The 17896-nt window shown below is 43.9% G+C and overlaps 1 protein-coding gene across 10 annotated transcripts in view; it reads left to right on the top strand.

The window, feature by feature from the left end:
* The window catches only part of CYRIA (CYFIP related Rac1 interactor A), a 315678-nt gene that overhangs the window by 86429 nt on the left and 211353 nt on the right, over window positions 1–17896 (top strand). For 8 of the 10 annotated variants that reach the window (XM_086926310.1, XM_086926312.1, XM_086926314.1 and 5 more), the window contains exon 2: window positions 10512–10576. The exons of the other annotated variants lie outside the window; for them this stretch is intronic. The gene's annotated coding sequence lies outside the window, so the exon portion shown is untranslated. The remainder of the gene's footprint in view (window positions 1–10511; window positions 10577–17896) is intronic. 10 annotated transcript variants of the gene reach the window in all.

Raw genomic sequence — 17896 nt, forward strand, 5'->3', positions numbered from 1 at the left:
GGATTCAAAAAATTTTTTACATCCACTTGTTCCCACTAGATTTCGAAGAAGAATATCTAGGATGTAATCAACGTTTAACTAACATTCGCCAGCAGTTCAGGACCTGTCTGCGCATGCGCCGCGGGACAGTGTTTTCTTTCCGCGCATGCCCTGTTCTTTTCCGTGTTAATCACCACTTGTTGGTGGTTATTTAAAGGCTCTAAACGCGCCTAGGAGCACCTCCACATCCGCTTGGTGTCTTGACAGGGGTACCGACGGACAGGTGAGCGTCCTCCCAGACCGACTGCATCACAGTTAGCTTCTTTGGAATAAGCAAGAAGTTTGAGTCTAGACTTTCCTTTTAAGTATTTATCTGGCATATTTTCTAACTACTCATTAGTAGCAGGATAGGAAACCTATCTCAGCCATCATGGGAACCGGTGCATTTGGTTCACCGAGTTGGTCCCTTCTGGGCCAATATTTTGTTCCCTAGGTTCAAATCTAGAATAGAGGTTACAAATAAGCATCTAACTAAGCATTCAGAGAGGTCACTAACAAGCATTTATATTAAGCCTTGTCTTACTATGGAACCCATAAACCAACTCTTTAATACCTAGGGGTGTCTTTGAGGGTTCACATAGGGTTATGTGACACTGCAGCATGTGCATTATGTAAGGGTGCATTGAGGTGGATGTGTGTGGGCTTGTGGTTGGCATGTGGGCACCTATCACATGTTCGTTGGGTTAATAGTGTAGTAGTAATTGGCTAAGATACAGTAGAGTAGTGTACTCACTTTATCTCTTTTCTACACTGCAGAGCGGGGCCTCATGCTCCCGAGCGGGTGCCGGGTGAGGTGAGGCCTTCACCCACATAAAGCTGGGTGAGTATCACCGGGAGGAAATGCCTCCTAGTGATTGAGCTAGTATGCTCGAGTTTATATATGCAGAATGTAAAATGAATTCATGCTTGTGTTGTCCTATGCGCATACCCTGCATTCAGGCAGCTGTGTGTCTGTTATTTAATGTTGTTGTGCAACAACGAAAATTCTTTTCTGTTTTGATAGGAAGAAGATATACTTTTCCTCCGCCAGTGGACGTTTAAGCGTTTCAGTTCCTGGTAGATATGTATTTGTTCTGTCTACTAGGAAACTTATTTTAAGTGTTAATCACTAAACATCACTTTTGGTTACAGTGGCAGTAGCGAATATAAACCTGAGGTCCTGAAGAAAGCTGGGGAATTGCCCCATAAGCAGAAACATGTCGACCAATTTTCACAAACGCCATAGGGTAGTACAATTTTCTTACCCGGCGTTGTTTTTAACTATTGACACACTGACTCCAGCATACACCTTCTCTCTGGGGCAGCGTAGCCATTTTTAATTCACCACAATATCTTAGAGCACTGCACTTTACTCAGTCCACTTCATGACAAACTATCATGGCTGGATCATTGACATTCGTTTCCACTACGGCACTATATGGCTGAGTGTGGGAATGACTGATCAACAAGCCCCACATGACGTAAAATCCACCGACAGGGTGGTCTGATGGGACTTTATCCTAGCCTTGTGTGTCTAACAACTTCCAACAACATTCATACACATGCGCATCTTACTGTTTCAGAGTTAGTGTCATAGTGACACACCATTCCAAGACCTGGTCTGCTCTTGTTGTTGTTTAGCACTACTCCAGAGCCAGGTGAGGCCATGCGGATATTGGTGGAAGTCACCAGAGAGTTTGGAAAGCACTCTGGGTACCGGCTGAATGAGTCAAAAACTCAGGTAATTTGCTCAAAAGTGGTCGTTAAAACTGATGAAAGATATGTAGACTCCGCGACTTACCTTGGAGGAAGGACCAGCGTGTTAAAGAGGACCATGCTACCCAAACTCCTTTATTTGTTTAGATGCATACCCTTTTTAATTGAGGAAGGGATGTTAAAAAAGTTTGAGTCTATCTTTAATAGCTTTCTCTGGCATTATGGTAAAGTCAGGAGGGCAGCGAGTTATATGACCCTCCCACAGGAACGTGGAGGTCTAGCAGCCCCAAACATAAGATTCTACCATTGGGCTTGCTTGCTGACGCAGATGTCTATATTATTTACATCAGCACCCAGTGGAAGATATTCCTATGACCCAACATCTGATTTATATGAGCCACCATCAATCTACGAACTATTGATGGGCAAGGAGGCCGTAGGGGCACTGCTGAGAAAAACTAGCCGCAGATTTATTTTTAAATCCCGGTAAAGAGGGTTGCTTAGTGCCTGGGATTTGTGGGAAAATCTGCAGAAATTGCTTCATATCCCCAAGATTAATAAGTACACCCCGCTGTGGAATTCAGGTTATCTTCCAAACTTGAGTGTGGATGGGGCCTGGCAACAATGGGAACAATTGGGTATTCAGACGGTTGGAGATGTGATGCCAAATGGCACCATACTGAGCTTTAATAGACTACAGGAGAAGTTCGGTCTGACCAGCGGCCACATTTTTAAATATCTCCAGGTCTCGCAAACACTTAAAACGGCTATCTCTGATATCGCTCCTGGCCCACCTTGCCCATTGCTGTGTTATTTGATAAGAGGAGGAGATAAGATCAGGAACATATATCAAGCCCTTATGGAAAAAATACCTGATGACCTCGAGAAGCATGAGGCTGCTTGGGCAGACAGATTACAAGATCCGGACACCGATCTTGATAAAGCTTTGGGGTTGGATAAGTAAATACTGCGTTCCTCAAACCTGAAGGCCCAACATTTTAAGACATTATTTAATCTGTACTACACTCCATTTAAGTTGCATGACTGGGGTATGAGGATCGATAGTAACTGTCCCAGGTGCCAGAAAGGTCCTGGAGATCTCTTACACATGTTTTTCTATTGTGAGAAGCTCAGTCTGATAAAAAATGAGATTGAGAAATTTTTGGAGTGGCTGCTAGGCATAAAGATCAGCCTATCCCCGACGGTGATGATTCTTGGGAGCGATAGTAAAACGGCTTTTTTTAACAGGGAAACTGAGGCTTTTATTTTTCTGGCCGCGGCGGTATTACGCATTTTAATCTCAGTGCCTGGAAGGATCCAAATGCCCCAACATTCCAAATGTGGTTGTCCAGGTTTTTTGGTATCTATAATATTGAATCCACCCTATATCTCTATAAGGATAAGAAAATGCGCGATTTCGGCAATAAGATGTGGGACCCCTTGAAAACCTGGAGGGATGGGCAGTTATAATTAATTAAATGAGGCTGCCCCACTTATAAAATGTATGTGTAAATATTTATTTATATGTATGTATATTGTATGAATTTATCTAAGATGTATCCCTATTTATCGAAGGATTTTACTATGTAATATATATCCGTTAGAATAATGTCTATTTATTGTAAAGAAAACAATATCTTTTGCTGCATCTGTTTTGTATCAATGAATTCTCAATAAAAAAAAAAATTCTCTGCAGTAGTCTTAACGCTTCAGTTAACAGTCAGAGGAAAATTTGTGAGGCCTGCTGATGGAGCATGGTGAAAAGACTCCTTCGAAAAACCTCAAGTGCTGCTCAAGTGCGTCAGCAGAACTCGCACCTTTACACTGAAAACCTCATCCTTTAACAAAAGAGTTGACTAAGCCACAATTTGCACAGAGAAAGCATGTTTATATACTAAATGGCTAATCCATGAAACATGAAGTCCAGTTTTATGAATTTAGTTGTGAGGAATCTTCCAAATGCTTCTCTCACATTATTACTGACATCAGTAACAATATTGTTGCCTACGTCAAGCTTCTCACACACTCACAGCCAACTATGGCAAACCATACAATTGGCTTGTTTTCACACAAATAACTGTTATATCAGGAAAGTGGCAGCTGAAATCAAACCCTATCACATTGTGTGGACGACCAAGTATCCAATCATCTTGCTGATACTTTCATGTATGTCTAGGCATTTTTTGATTCAACATTATAGATGCCTATCTTAATCAAGATGCTTTGTCAGACCCTCTAGCAAGTGTTGAGGAAAAGCAAAAGCAAACTGCTTGCCACGAGGTACCGACGGACAGAGCGGGGCCTTATTCCCTGAGCTGCCTGCCAGTTTAAGGGGAGGCTTTAATATCCTACTATTGAGGATATCCCATGTATTACCTGACATTACGTCGCACGAATACTGGTTTTATATCACTATTTTTTCTTTACTTACACTATATATATCAGCAGCAGCAAACACAATTGTCTAATCTTGTTGGTCACCGATGCAGGATACTGATCATATGGCTAAAACATGTCGACCGATCATATGGCTAAAACATGTCGACCTTGTACCAATAGTAGTTCTAAATTTATACTACTTATTTGCATTGCTTTTTAATCCGGTCAGGGAGAGCACGTGAATAAAATCGTGCTTGTGCATTCACCTAGGCAGTTTTAACATTTCACCTTCCACATTAGTTTATCACATTATTTCTCTTTCTTGCGCTGCACCCTCGCTACTCCTTGAGGCTCACATATGGGATTTAGCATCCTTCCCCTGTAGCAATAAATTAAAGGAAACATCTCTGAGCTCCTTTATCACAGTGAAGAAGTCATAGCTCCCAGTAGGACTAGGTTTTCCTACTGGTCAGGAGGCAGCCATATGATGAAGTATGTCACCCACGTGTGAGTGAGGGTTCTAGTCCTTAAGGGATACATTCCCCCTTACTGTCATTACTTTTTTCATCTAATGTAATTTCTGTTAACCGCACCGCTGCAGCGGTTATTTTCGCGCTACGCGGCTTTTTTCTAAAAGCCGCGTTAGATGACGAGCTCAGCTCGTCATCCGCACACGCCCCCCCCCGTGGCTGATGACTAGCTGAGCTCGTCATCAGCATCGAAGGGGTTAATGAGAGAGTTTGGATATAGACCGCATTTTGCAGCCCAGCAATAGGCCTATGGTGCGTTGATAAGACCCGAGGAGATAGTCTGTTGTTAATCATTTCTATCTCCTCCAGTAGGCAATATTTATGTTCAATCTTTAAATAAATTACTACACAACCTTGGAATGTATTACAGCAAATAAGCAGAACACACTCAGCTGTACTTGACGTTGGACTGTTCAAAGACCCGTATTCTATCCACGTGCATGCCTGATGTCCAGCCATGAACGATAAAAACCAAAGTTAAAATTGCAAAAGAATAGAGTTTCTGATCCTGTCTCCTAAATTTGATCCTCAACTAAAGTGATATGCACCTTGAAGAGCATACGCAGTGTCCAAACATAGTTACTAAAATCTGGCTTTGTGCTGTTGCCCTTGATTTTTAATCTTTGAATATTAAACCCATAGTGAAAGCTGCAAACCACAAGTTGAGAATCCTAAAAAAAACAACAGGCACTTACTACTAAAATTGGGTGTAAAGAGCATTGTTCAAACAGTGATACCTCATATTGAATATGGAAATGTCTTATTCACCAGACTTTTTAAGAGACGCCGCTATCCTCGACCCCTCCGCCATCCCGCTTTTGGCTGTTCAGCACTCTGCTGCTTGACTGATCTCTGGTACTAGAAAATGTGATCCTCTCATCAAGTGTGGCTGAACTTTAATAGCTTCCCTGGAATCCATCCACACCCATGTAGTTTGAGATTATCTGTGAAGTAGGACATTGAGAAACAGTTTTCAGTTTGTCAAACATTTTAGAGCTCGTAACATTAGAAAGCTTACAATTGCAAGAAATCAGAATGTAAGTACTATTTTCAATTGACCATGGTCCCAATCATTTCTTCTAATCAGATCATCCCTGAGAGGTTTTTAGTTCACATTTTGTTGCAGAGGATTTTTTTTTCAACCTGGGTGGTAGTCCACTTAAAGTTGAGGTCCAGTGTTTATCATTTCTTTAGGTTAAGGGTTCCAGTGTATGCTCATTTGTAGTTGTTGGTTGCAAGGGGTAAGTGATTTCTCAAGTGAAAAGTAAATTACTGTTTTTGTCCCAAGGCTGAAGTTTTGCAGTTTATTTATGAGCTGTTCCAGATTGCACGTCTTGTACAGGTACCAGTATGAAAAGACATTGACTCCTTATGAGATTGTAACTAGCCCAACGCAGTCGCTTAAAATGAGGAAGTGCCTGAAGTAAATCTGCAGTGTCATTCACTGTTAGTGATTTGGCAGTGACTAGCTGCGCTACAAATTGGAATGCCACCGTCATTAAAGCCTATAATATCTGTGTTTAACACATAAAGGTTGGCCAAGTGCTGCTTCCCAGATGAAAGAACTGCTTCGGCCTATGCTGCCTGCAAAATCATGTTGTGGACCAGAACGTTTTGTGGGTTGGTGATGCTCATAATTCAACCCTGTGAACGATGAGATTTGAATGAGACAAAGACCCATGTGAGGACAGTAAGAAACTTGCTTGAGTCGGGCACATTAGAGATTAGCTGGAGCACTTACTGTACCAAGACTTTTGCGTACTCAACCAGACTTGTAGTAGGCCAAGTCCTTCCCCAAGAGCACAGTCCACATGCAAGCCATGAAGCCCATTGTAGTGTAATAGCTATAGATTTGGTCAGATTTCATAAACTGCAAGCCAGGCATGCGGTTACTTTCATGTGTTGCATGACATAAGTTGCATTAGCGGGAAGTCCGTCACGCCATTTAAGTTGGAATTTTATTTGAAGACTGTGACCAGAGATTAACCCTGGTATCGGAACGCTAGTAAGTAGTGTATGCTGTAGCATGGATGTGAAGATCTGGTGTTATCTTATATGTGACCTGCAGTGCATGCCAGCCTTGTTGCAAAAAAGACATACACCAGGATCCAAAGAATGGGGTTATTAGTACTTTGCTAGATGAAGAAGAAAGCTGCCTCTGGGCTCATACATTGTCCCAGGCAGTCACCTTCAATACCCCAGGCAGTTCCCTATACCTTCTGAAGCATTTAGGGTAGCTGGGTAACTTCTCTATACAAACAGATTGAATGACAAGTAGACATCATGGACTTCTCATCTTATCTGGCAACATTATCTTGCACATTTACACTGGGCACCTTAACCGTGCTGCCAAAAGCTGCTGGTCTGGTATTACTGAAAATGTCAGCATCTTCTCTGAAGCCTGGGGAAAAGCCTGTCATTTTTAATCTGGAGCGATACAGTATTGATTACAAGGAATGCTCTAAAAGGTGAGTAACTCGTACGTTTTGGATTTCCAGACCCCACATTTTTAATTCTGATGAGACTGACTCTCACTACTCACAGGTTGGCAAAACCTCTTTGAGAGAAACATTGGCATGTCCTTTTCAACTATCCTTGTAAACTCCTCATTTCCAATTGTTTTGAAATTGTGGGCTAACGAAGAACTTACAGTGGACTTTGAGTCTGCCCACTTTTTACCATTGGTTGTCTTCATTGTCACTCACTCTCTTTTGCTTGCATCTTGTTCGCTGTCTTGCACTATCTTTCCTTCTTCTCCTTTTGTATTTACTTACCGTCCTTTTGATTGTGCCTTTCCACTGTTCACTTTTAAGGAACAATTTGTTTGTTTTTGGTTAAGCACTCCATTACTGTGCATGAGATTGCCGGTTCTCTCCTCTTGTGCGTCTCTTGCCCTCCCCTCCTAATGCTTACCTGCGTAAAGTATACTCCATAAGATAGGCGTGAAGTTGAAATCGGTGCAATGACGAATGACTGAAAGATAAAATGATGATTCAGGTCAACATATACAAGGATTGAAGTCCTGAGGAAGCTCATAGGTCCTCATAGTAATTGAGCGAAACGTGTTGGCTGTATGATTGAACTTTATGACAGAAAAAAAATTCGAAGGTCAATAAAGAAAACAATTTGCTTACAAAAATTTGTCTTGAGACTTCTGAAGTGGTATTTCCTTAAATGTATCAGACTTTGCTTCACCACATTGAACCAAATGCTTTTTATATAGCATTGCCAAAGACAATCGATCCCGAAAGCGAGATATGTGGGCTTTGCCAGTGCTTGTTTTTGCTTTTCTTGTTTGAGAGGAAACATTAGATTGTTAGTAAGTTACTAGTTAGACTCAGTAGTATGCTGGTTTAACTGTTAAGAAAAATACGTTGACCGAGGTATCGGAGACAGCTAAATAATGCTTGCCCTCATTTCATAACCAGCGTGTGAATGTATGGGATGGACTGCAATGACTGATCACATTCATCTGTTTATGTATCTCTGCATACATGAAAACATTTGACATTGTTGAATAAAAGTTATTCTTGATACTTGGTTGTCTAAGGGGGGAGGTTGAAGTCCTGTCTTAGTGGACTGTTAAGTTAGGAGTAAATTCATGTATTTTTTCATTGTATAACTTTAAAGGTTTGGTTAGTGTTTTGATTTTGATTTACTAGCAACTGTATAACCCAGGTTTTCTGCTTGTGCACCCTGTGATGAACGGGATATTACTCAGTAAAGAGATAACTTGCAGTAATAAGATGTGACCTAGGGTTTTAAAGATCTGACCCCATATTTTGTAAATTGCACATTGAGGTGCAGAATCCCCCTCCACATTAACACGAGTGTGAAAACTATAGGGGATTTTAGTGGCATATGAAGGAGCCAATTCACATTTAGATGCAAAATCATGCAGCATGGCAATTTTTCAGAAGTTTGGATTGTTTTATAGGAGCAAAATCACATTAGGTGCAGGAACACATTTGGGCGCAAAAATAACTCTGGTGCAAAGCTTATGGTAGTATTGAAACTGTCTTTGAGCACTGTTCATATTTACGAGGACTAAGAAACGTAATTGCAAAACCATGTTGAGACAAAAAATCCTCACACAGTGCCCAGCAAAAGCGTGGGGACACAGTCAGGGGCAGAAACACAGTTAGGAGGAAGGGAGGGACGCTGTCCAAAAAGTTAATGAAGTAGTACAATGCCAAATTATGTGCAAAAGATGTGCATCGCTGACTTGATATTGTGATGACCACCCATTGAGTCGCAAATTCACCCCTGATGTAACATCGACATGAGTGGAAAACGTTTAGGGGCTAAAAGACACATTTGTGTATACATTTACATTTCGAAGTGCATGGACACCGTCCATGCGCTGCAGTAGGAGCACGTTTTAGGAACTTACCGCCCGATTCATCAATGAAAATAGCGCTCGCAAAGGGCCAGATTCTGAGAATCTGGCCCTTTGCGAGTGCGATTTTTGCATTTGGGATTCAACATCCCAAATGCAAAAATCGCTATTCGCATATTTGCGAGGATTTACATTTAAGGAATCTCTATTTGAGATTCCTTAAATGTAATTCATCATCCATTTTACAATTGCGAAATCGCAATTTCGGGACGCAATTTACCTCGAGGTCAAACCTCGTGGTAAATTGCGAAAACTCAGAAAAATGCATTTAAATGCATTTTTCTGAGATCTACGTTACACACACACATGTCCTTTGGACATGTGTGTGTGCAACACCTGTGTTAATTTCCATTGCAGGGGTGCTACAGGGTGTCCTTTGGACACCCCTGGCACCCTTGTACTCGCAATCTCATTTGCGATTAGCTAATTGCTAATCGCAAATGAGGAATGACTCCCCATGCATTCCTATGGGCCTTTTGGCCCATAGGAATATATGGGGAGTTATTCCTTATTTGCGATTAGCAATTAGCTAATCGCAAATAAGGAATCAGTGGGAATCGCAATTAATATTGCGATTCCTACATGAATACCGTTTTGCGAGTCTCAAATAGCGATTCCTTATGATTCGCTATTTGAGCCTCGCAAAACGGCCCGTTCATGAATCAGGCTGTAATATACTTTAAAGCGAGGCTGAAATATTTATCTGGACTGATCCAAAGCATGATTGCAATTTCTTTGTGCAAAAGGTCCTTTACCCAAACAAACCTGTGGCTCATGGTGGTCGAGCCAAAGCATGCTCTCCCTGCATATGATTTTTGTGTTTAAAGATAACCTCTGGTAGCCTTCCTAATTCTGTCTTTTAGATAGACATAAGGATGCAGAAACTGCAGGTATATTTTTATTCGTTGATCGTGGCTGGTTTGTAGTGTGGGGGTTGGCGGGGAGGGTTAGTGTAGGGGGTGAAGTTAATTGCATTAATTTAACAGCCGACTAATGAGAGCGCGCAATGTGTTCTCTCCTGCATGCAGAGCGATTTCGCAGCCGTATATGGTAACAGTGTTTGACAAGCGCTTTGAATTGTGATCATATTTCTGTCACTAGATAACCTTTAGCAACCCAAGCTAATGGATGCTAAGTGTTGTAACGTGGGATTCGGTGTTACATTTGACAGGTGTGAACAAGTGCGTGTACTGAAACTCCTTTAAAGTGTGGAGAAATGGCCCTTATCCAGTTGGCTTTTTTTTTTTTATAGCTGTTGTAGGCGCACAACATTACTTTTTGTGTTGATAATTGTTTTGTAATACTCCTTGCGAGGTTTGTTGCTTGTTCCATGTTTGTTCCCAGCATTCTTACTACTTAATAAATCCCGCATTATCCATTCAGCGTTCAAATCTCAAACATGTGTACTGTTCATCATGGAGCAATTGTTTATACCATGTTTGTTGTTCTTTTCCCCATTTCTTCTCTAGATCAGAACAAATGATTTGAGAGGAAAGAAACTGTAGTGAAAGCGGTATTGAGTACCAGTTTAAAGGTATTTCAATTTTCTTCTACTGCCATTACTTGAAACTGAGCTTCCTTTGATGTATGTTATGATTTTGCCTGAGGCCGTGTGGTTCTCCATGTTCACTGCGGAGTCATTTTAGCGAAAGGGAATTTTGCTTTCTGCTGTTTTCTACATTCTGTGCTTTGGCCCTCTAGTCCTCCAGTTTGAAGCCGGAACTTACTTTTGCCATTAGTTGGGAAATCTAGAGTTTTATTTTTTGGGGAATTGCATTTTTTTTTGTGCTAAATTATAATCAATTTTTGGAATTTTGATTTGATACGATTTCGTTGTTTTTGTTTAGTGATAATTCACGACGCTGAAGATAGCCTGGCATATATCCTTACATAATGCAGGGAACCTTATATAGTGGTAACTAAAGATATTGAAGACCAGCAGAGCTTGTGTCATTATAGCATAGTCGCTTAATTCGAGGATATTTGGTTGTGCAAATTATAGTGGCAACATGTTTTTTTCCAGGGTAAATACATGTGTAGAATACAAGGACAGTAGCAGTGTAAAAATGAAGTGCACGCACATTACTGACAGATTTCAAGTAAAGTTATCTAGTATTCTTACTGTGAGAAGTTGGCCTGGTATATGATGATCACTATTCTAGTGAGCACCTTGCACCAGTCCAAACGACCCTTATGGTGATTGGTTGTAAGTCAACCTTATAAACCAGCTATCCTAATGGTAGCATGGACAAAAGCAGTCTTAGGCTAAACTCAAGAGGGCACGTGAAGCCAGCTGTTTTACCATATGCAATCCTTTTAATATCAAATTAAAGGACACCAGACAAGTTATATATTATAAAATATATGTATTACTAGAATAATCCCCTGTACTCTTTATGAGCACAGAAGCACAAGCGTTAAAGAACTTCATATAACCTACAAAAGTTGCACAAATATGGATAGGCCGGGTGGCCACTCAAACCTTATACTAAAATAGTGGTATACGAACCACGTCACGAACAATGGTAAGGCCTAGGGCCTTGAGAATCGCTGGGGCTACACTGGACTTACGAAGGTTAGGTCGGGGTAGGCCCACAGGATACGGGTGCAGTGTCTATAGGCAACCGTTGCACCAATAGAAGTCAATGGTGCGTAAAAGTTAGAAAGTTACTGTTTTAGAAGACTTCCGACTGGACTAGAACTTAACCACTTAAAACTAGGACACTAGAGGTGTAAACCACTACAGGAGCACCGGAGTACTCTCGTTAGCTCACCCACAGGAAGCGGGTGCATAGGTGTCAAAGTGCGTCTGGTTTGGTCGTGGAGTTCTATGGAGCCTGGAGAAAAAGATGCTGCAGGCGACCACAAGAGAAGAGTCCGGTTGGATCCAAGGGTGTATCGAAGATGTATAGTACCTGAAAGCAGAGGGGACAGAGTCTAGGTCACTAGCCAGTGACCAGGATGGAACAAGGCGATGTCGGGTTGCGATCAGGTGATGTCGAGTAGTTTGTCTCCGCTGCCACATGGACCAGGAAGTATTGATGACGACCAGGAGTTGAACACGGGCTGTCCCACAAAGGCTCCCGCTGTCGGCGGTGTCGGTTCTCGAATCGGAGTCAACAGTCCTTGGCAAATGCAACCCACGCAGGAATCGGAGATGGCTTCTGGATCGGACCAGCAAGGTCAGATCGGTGGCTCCTTTTCAGGGGAGCTAGGGCCAGTCTGGAGCAACCAGACCAGCAGTGTAAATTCGAAGGATCGTCGTCACAGAGGCCACTAGTCGACGGGCAAGTGACCGGACAACGCGTCGCGCAGGAAAAATGCAAAAGGGACCCACGCAGAACTTGATGAGTGTGGAGAGGTGATCTTTGGTGCAAAAGCTGCTCAGGGCTGGGGCTTCTCAATTCCCAATGCACAGCTTTGAGGGTGCCTCAGGAGCTGCACAGGAAGCACTTCGCTGGCTTTCCAAGATAACCGGTCCCACGTTGCATCCACGGGTCTCAGCTTTGCTAGGACTGTGGATCGGGCTGTTGGAAGTCTGAGAGTCCAGGTCTTGTCGGTCTCTGTCGTTCGAGCTCCGGCGGGAGCAACGGCAAAGAAAACCTTTGAGCTCTGATGGTGCCTGCTTGCACAGGGTGGCCACTCCTTGACCACAAGGGAGATTCTTCAGTCTTCTACGTCGAGTAGGATGTCGAAGGGTCCAGAGTTTTGTATCAAAGTTTCAGTCGGGAAGATCTCATGTCTATGGGCACAGCTCCTACCTTTATTCCAAATCAAGGGGCTGGATCTCCTGCTAGGTCCCTCCTATGGGTGGGACCCAGGAAGGGGTTGGTTACACCCCTTTCCCTTTGTCCAGTTCCGCGCCAGAGCTGGGGCTGGAGTGCCCCAGCACCGGTTTGAACTGGGCTTTGCCTGGGACACCTTGTGCGCCCCTGGCAGTGTCTAGTTTCATTCAGCCCTCCCTGCCCCAATCCACTGTCTCCTGCCTGGGGTGGTGTAACACCTCCCTGTGACGGGAAACCTTTTTTCCAGGCCTCCCCTGCCGGAGTTTCGGTCAGCAGCAGGATGCCAGACTTGTGTCTGTGGCAGTAGCATCCATTTTGTGATGCTGAGGCTCTGGTTAGATTTAACCACGTTTAAGGAAGGTAACCTGTCTTCTCCCTCTAGAAGGGTGGAATGCTACCCAAGTCGCCAGGACTGGCGAGGTGGTAGTATTCCAAAGAGTATGACACCTTACACGACATGTTTTGATAAAGCCAAACCATAGATAGCATTTAACCGCGAGGTTCATAATGCACTTAAGAGTATATGGTATGGCAATATCCCAGAACAGCTATAAGGACATGGTTCCGAAAGCTGCAGACCGGCTCCGCTCATGCTAGAGCACCATCTCACATAAAACCAAGCACTCTGCCTCCAGAATTGTTAAGGCCTGCCATAGGAGTGACTTATAGGTGTATATGTGTCCAGATATAGGTTTAGACGTAGGTATACTATATCTAAGCAAGGGTTGATTACACCACCTTGCCCCAGCTGAGTGATCAGCCAGTTGTCATTTTGGATGGCCAGCCAGGGGTGGCAAAAGATATGCTGCAGCACCTGGTAGGCCTTGGATGCACCTATGCCCTGGGTACCTATAGTACACTGTACAGGGGCTGATAAGGTGACCCAATATCCAATTGGAGATGTACCTAGGGTACATGGAGTCCATTTTAAAGAGTGAGCAGATAGCCTGGGGCCCTGATTAGCTGGATCCCAGGCCAACTACGTCGAAAACCAGCTAAACACTAGGCAAAAAATCTGGGGTAACCATAGTCAGGTATTCACCTTCCTACACTTACATTCTGGTTCTTTACCACTCACGTTATGGATACTTTTCTACGGAATGATGGGACCAGAAAAGTGCATCTATTACAGCTAAAATTTCACATAAATGCATGTACGATATATTCTGGGCCTAATGCCCTTACCAGTAACTTTTTTTTTTTTTTACCAAACTGTGGGTCAGAACCTAATACTCCATTCTGAGCGTATTTGTAATGTTAACCATTTCTGTGGCTTTATATATACTTAATACAGCTACGTTGGAAGCGATGCCTGTTATTTGTATTGTGCTTTTTCTTCCCTGTTCTTTTGCGAGCCTGAGTTTTTTATTATTCATTTATTGTTGTTACATCTTCAGAGTACTAGACAGCCTTGAAATGGCTGCATGGAAGGATGTAGTTCTTGAGTGTGATTAATATGTTTGTCAGCAGAGTGTATTGTCGCTTTTGTGGGCCTCACCAGTGAAGTGTAGCTTGCGTCCCTATGGCACAGCGAACTTGGGACCAAGGTTTAGCTATACCTGTGCCACTTAGGGTGACTCTTCCAGTCAGCAGGAAAGATATGGATTGACCTGCATAGATCACTATGAACCACTTATTTGTGGATGCATTCAGGTTTTTGAGTAATCTGTGCCATTGCAGATCGAGACCAACAATGCAAATGAGTCTTGGGCCCAGTAGTCCCATCACTAGAGCGTGTCCAGCCCAAACTGATGGCACATCCTACCCTTCAAACAGTAACTCTATCCCGAATTACAGACCTGATGTGTGTGGTCCTGCATCATACCTTACTTGCACGGCTGTGGTATGAAATTATAACCTTCTCTTTTTTTGTTTTTTTTAATATGGTACATGAAATAGTTAAAATTGAGATTGAGGTGATGATGATACCACTAAAGGATAATTTGTAAGGTTTCTAATTATTTGACAAAATTTCCCATGATTGAGTACTGTGATTATAAATTGGTAAATTGTGCTCTCATAACAAAAGTTTTTACACCAACCTGATAAAATGAAGTAGTGAGGCTAATAAGTTGGAAGCTCTGTAAATAACTACTTCTACAATGGAAACACAGGTCCTGTGTGCTAAGCAAAATTATAGTGCATGTTTTATTAATATATATTTTTAACCGGGAGTGGGAGGCTGGCTTGGTATATGGTGCACGCTTATTTAAGTGAAGCACCTTGCACTAATCCAGACAACACTTATGGCGATTTTAATGGTCTTAGACAACCATAGAAGCTTTGTAAGTGGTAGCTGTGGAGAGCATCCTTCAGACTTAGTCCAGAAGGAGTGTTTAAAAGCTTGTTTTACCAAAACGAACCATGTATGGTAGGTTAAACCAAAAGGGAATCACACAGTGTAGTTATAAAAATAGTTATATTTATTATCCACGCTCACTAACACATTTGTATATCTCCTATCTGGGGATATCAGCACAATACACAGAATACTTCAAATGTAAACAGGTAAGTAAGCACAAATACACAGTGTTCTCCAGGGGGAGACCAAACCATATACTAAAGAAGTGGAATGCGAACTGTGACCAAAGTCGGGACTTGGAACAGAAGAGTCCGCAGAGCTGGGGACACAAGGAACCACCTGAGGTAAGTACCCAGAAACCCCACGGACGCTGTATGCAGAGTAGAAACACAGCTGTGTACTTAATGCAAGTCATTGGGAAGCTCACAGTTGCAGCTTTCAAGAAGGACCCTCCCCCGTTGACCCTGAAGAAACACAGTGGAAGACAGACAGTTGATGAGTCACCCCACCTATTGATACCCCAGGAACCAGTATACCTACACCAGGGAAGCCGGGTGCAAAATGATGTTGGAAACCATCGTAGACCACAATGGAGGACTTCAGGAAAAATGCTGCTGGCGAATGAGGTGAAAGAGCTCAGTGGAATCCAAGGATGAATTCTTGAAGGGTAGTACCTGCAAGCAGAGGGAACAGTCTATGCCACTCGTAAGTGACCAGGAGACACGAAAGAACAATGACCACCGATGAAAGTGATCTTGTCACTGCAGCTGTGAGGACCAGGTGACGCCGTGGAAGAGCAGGAGCCGCTTACGGGCTGTCCCATGTCGGAAGTCTAGAATCAGGGGTTCGATGTCTGGCCGGAGCCCCAACAAGCCTTGGCAGCAGCACCAGACAGGGTAAATAAAGAAGGTACAGTGTTGGGACCAGCAAGGTACAAGGAACTCACCAAATGCAAGGAGAGTCAGAACATGCCCAGAGCAAGTAGGGCAGCCTACTGAAGCCAAAGAAGACAATCCAGAGGACCCACAGGCCAAAGGCACAGGAGTCACCAGTGGACCTTGAGGAGCTCACCAAAGATGCAGGTCCACGGTGCGGAGTGTTTGGTGAGGACGAAGAGCTTTGCAGGAGGCGATGCTGAAGCTTCTTGTAGCCCAAAGATCTCTGGAGGACAGTCAACAAGCCTTGGCAATGGCAAATCAGCAAGGTGCACAGGTATTCTGTTTCAGCCGTTCCGACTAAATACTGGCCTCAAACTTGCTGAGAGGACAGGTCAGTCCTCGAAGGAATTGCAGAAACACCACGTGTTGCTGAGCCTTTCGGAATCCATAGGACGCTAGGAGCAGTAGACCGGTCGGTTTCGTTGTGGTGCCTGCAGATGCATGGGAGTGACTCCTTCACTCCTAGGTAGATTCCTTCATGTGTCCTTTATGCCCACAGGCCTGGAGAGGTACCTGGATGAAGTCAGACGATGAAGAAGACTTGCATAACAGCACGACCAGGAGCAGCAGGCGTCTTAAATGATGCAGTTTTGGTTCCAGGTGAAGACCAAGGTCGAAGATGAGGTGGTTTCGGGTTTGAATCTTGCCCCATGACTAATTTGAAGAGCCACCCACAGTTAAGCCCTTCCGTACCCTAGGGAAAGGGTTAGAACGATTCAGGGGGCCCTTCCAGAGGAGAGGCTGGACAGAGGGGAGGATACTCCCATGTCCTTTGTCCAGTTTTGCCACAGTTTGGGAGCGAATGGCTCCCTGAACTGGCTCAAAATGGAGTATGCATGGAAGGCACCAAATTTTCTCTTCAAAGCAGTCTGGTGGTGCTGGCAAAATCCCCCAGCCCAATTTACTAAGTCCTGGCTGGGAGGTGGTCACACCTCTCTGTGACAGGAAACCTATTGTTCTATCTTCCAATGCTTGAGCTCAGCAGCAGGAGACCAGAATCGTGTCTGGGGTCGGCAGCAGCACTAGCTTGCTGGCAGACCCTGAAAGGCAGTTACCGGGAGCACTGGGGGCTTCCGGGAGGAGCCCCCAGGAGCATGGACTCATACCTCGTACATCTGTAACAGTTTTAGGTTTAAAGTATTTTATTAAGGCATAAAAAACCACGGGGAGGGGAGCAGGGAGTCAGGTAAACATACAATACAAGAAGCAAAACGTTGCAGCGAGTCAGAAGGAAAAGAGGGAGACAGGATGCCCCAGAGGGTAACAAGGCAAAGACATAGGCAATAAGGCATTGTGTACGATCCCCCTGTAGGCCCCCACTCCCTAAGCAAGGTCAAGCCAAAATAACACTCCGCGACACAGTGAAAGAGAAGCATACCGTTCCACCAGCCCCTCAACCCCAGAAAGGAAGGAGAAAGAAAAGCAAAGAAGGAAAGAAGAGAAAACAATACCCCAACATCCCCGTCCGAAAGTCAGCATTAGAAGCATATAACTCCACTTCCCACCCCCAACCCTCGGCCCCCAATCCGCACATTCACTCCGCCGCTGGCGCCGGCGGCGTCAGCCTAAGGAGGCGCAGGTACCGTGGACACGTAAGCTCGCGAAATTCCGTGGACAGCAGTGCCAAAAAGGGATGCCAGAGCTCCTCAAACTGGTCAACATTCCCAGCCACCGTTAGCGATATCTTCTCCATGCCCAGTACCTGCCAGAGCCTATGCAACCAACCAGTGATAGAGGGGGCAGTGGGGGTGCGCCAAAGTACCAGTATGTTCTGGACGGCGGAGCCTAGCGCAATCGCAATCTGCCTGCCCCTGCGGGATTTCAGCGGG

Source organism: Lissotriton vulgaris, chromosome 6 (assembly GCF_964263255.1).
Source record: "Lissotriton vulgaris chromosome 6, aLisVul1.2, whole genome shotgun sequence".
Classification (NCBI taxonomy): Eukaryota; Metazoa; Chordata; class Amphibia; order Caudata; family Salamandridae; genus Lissotriton; species Lissotriton vulgaris.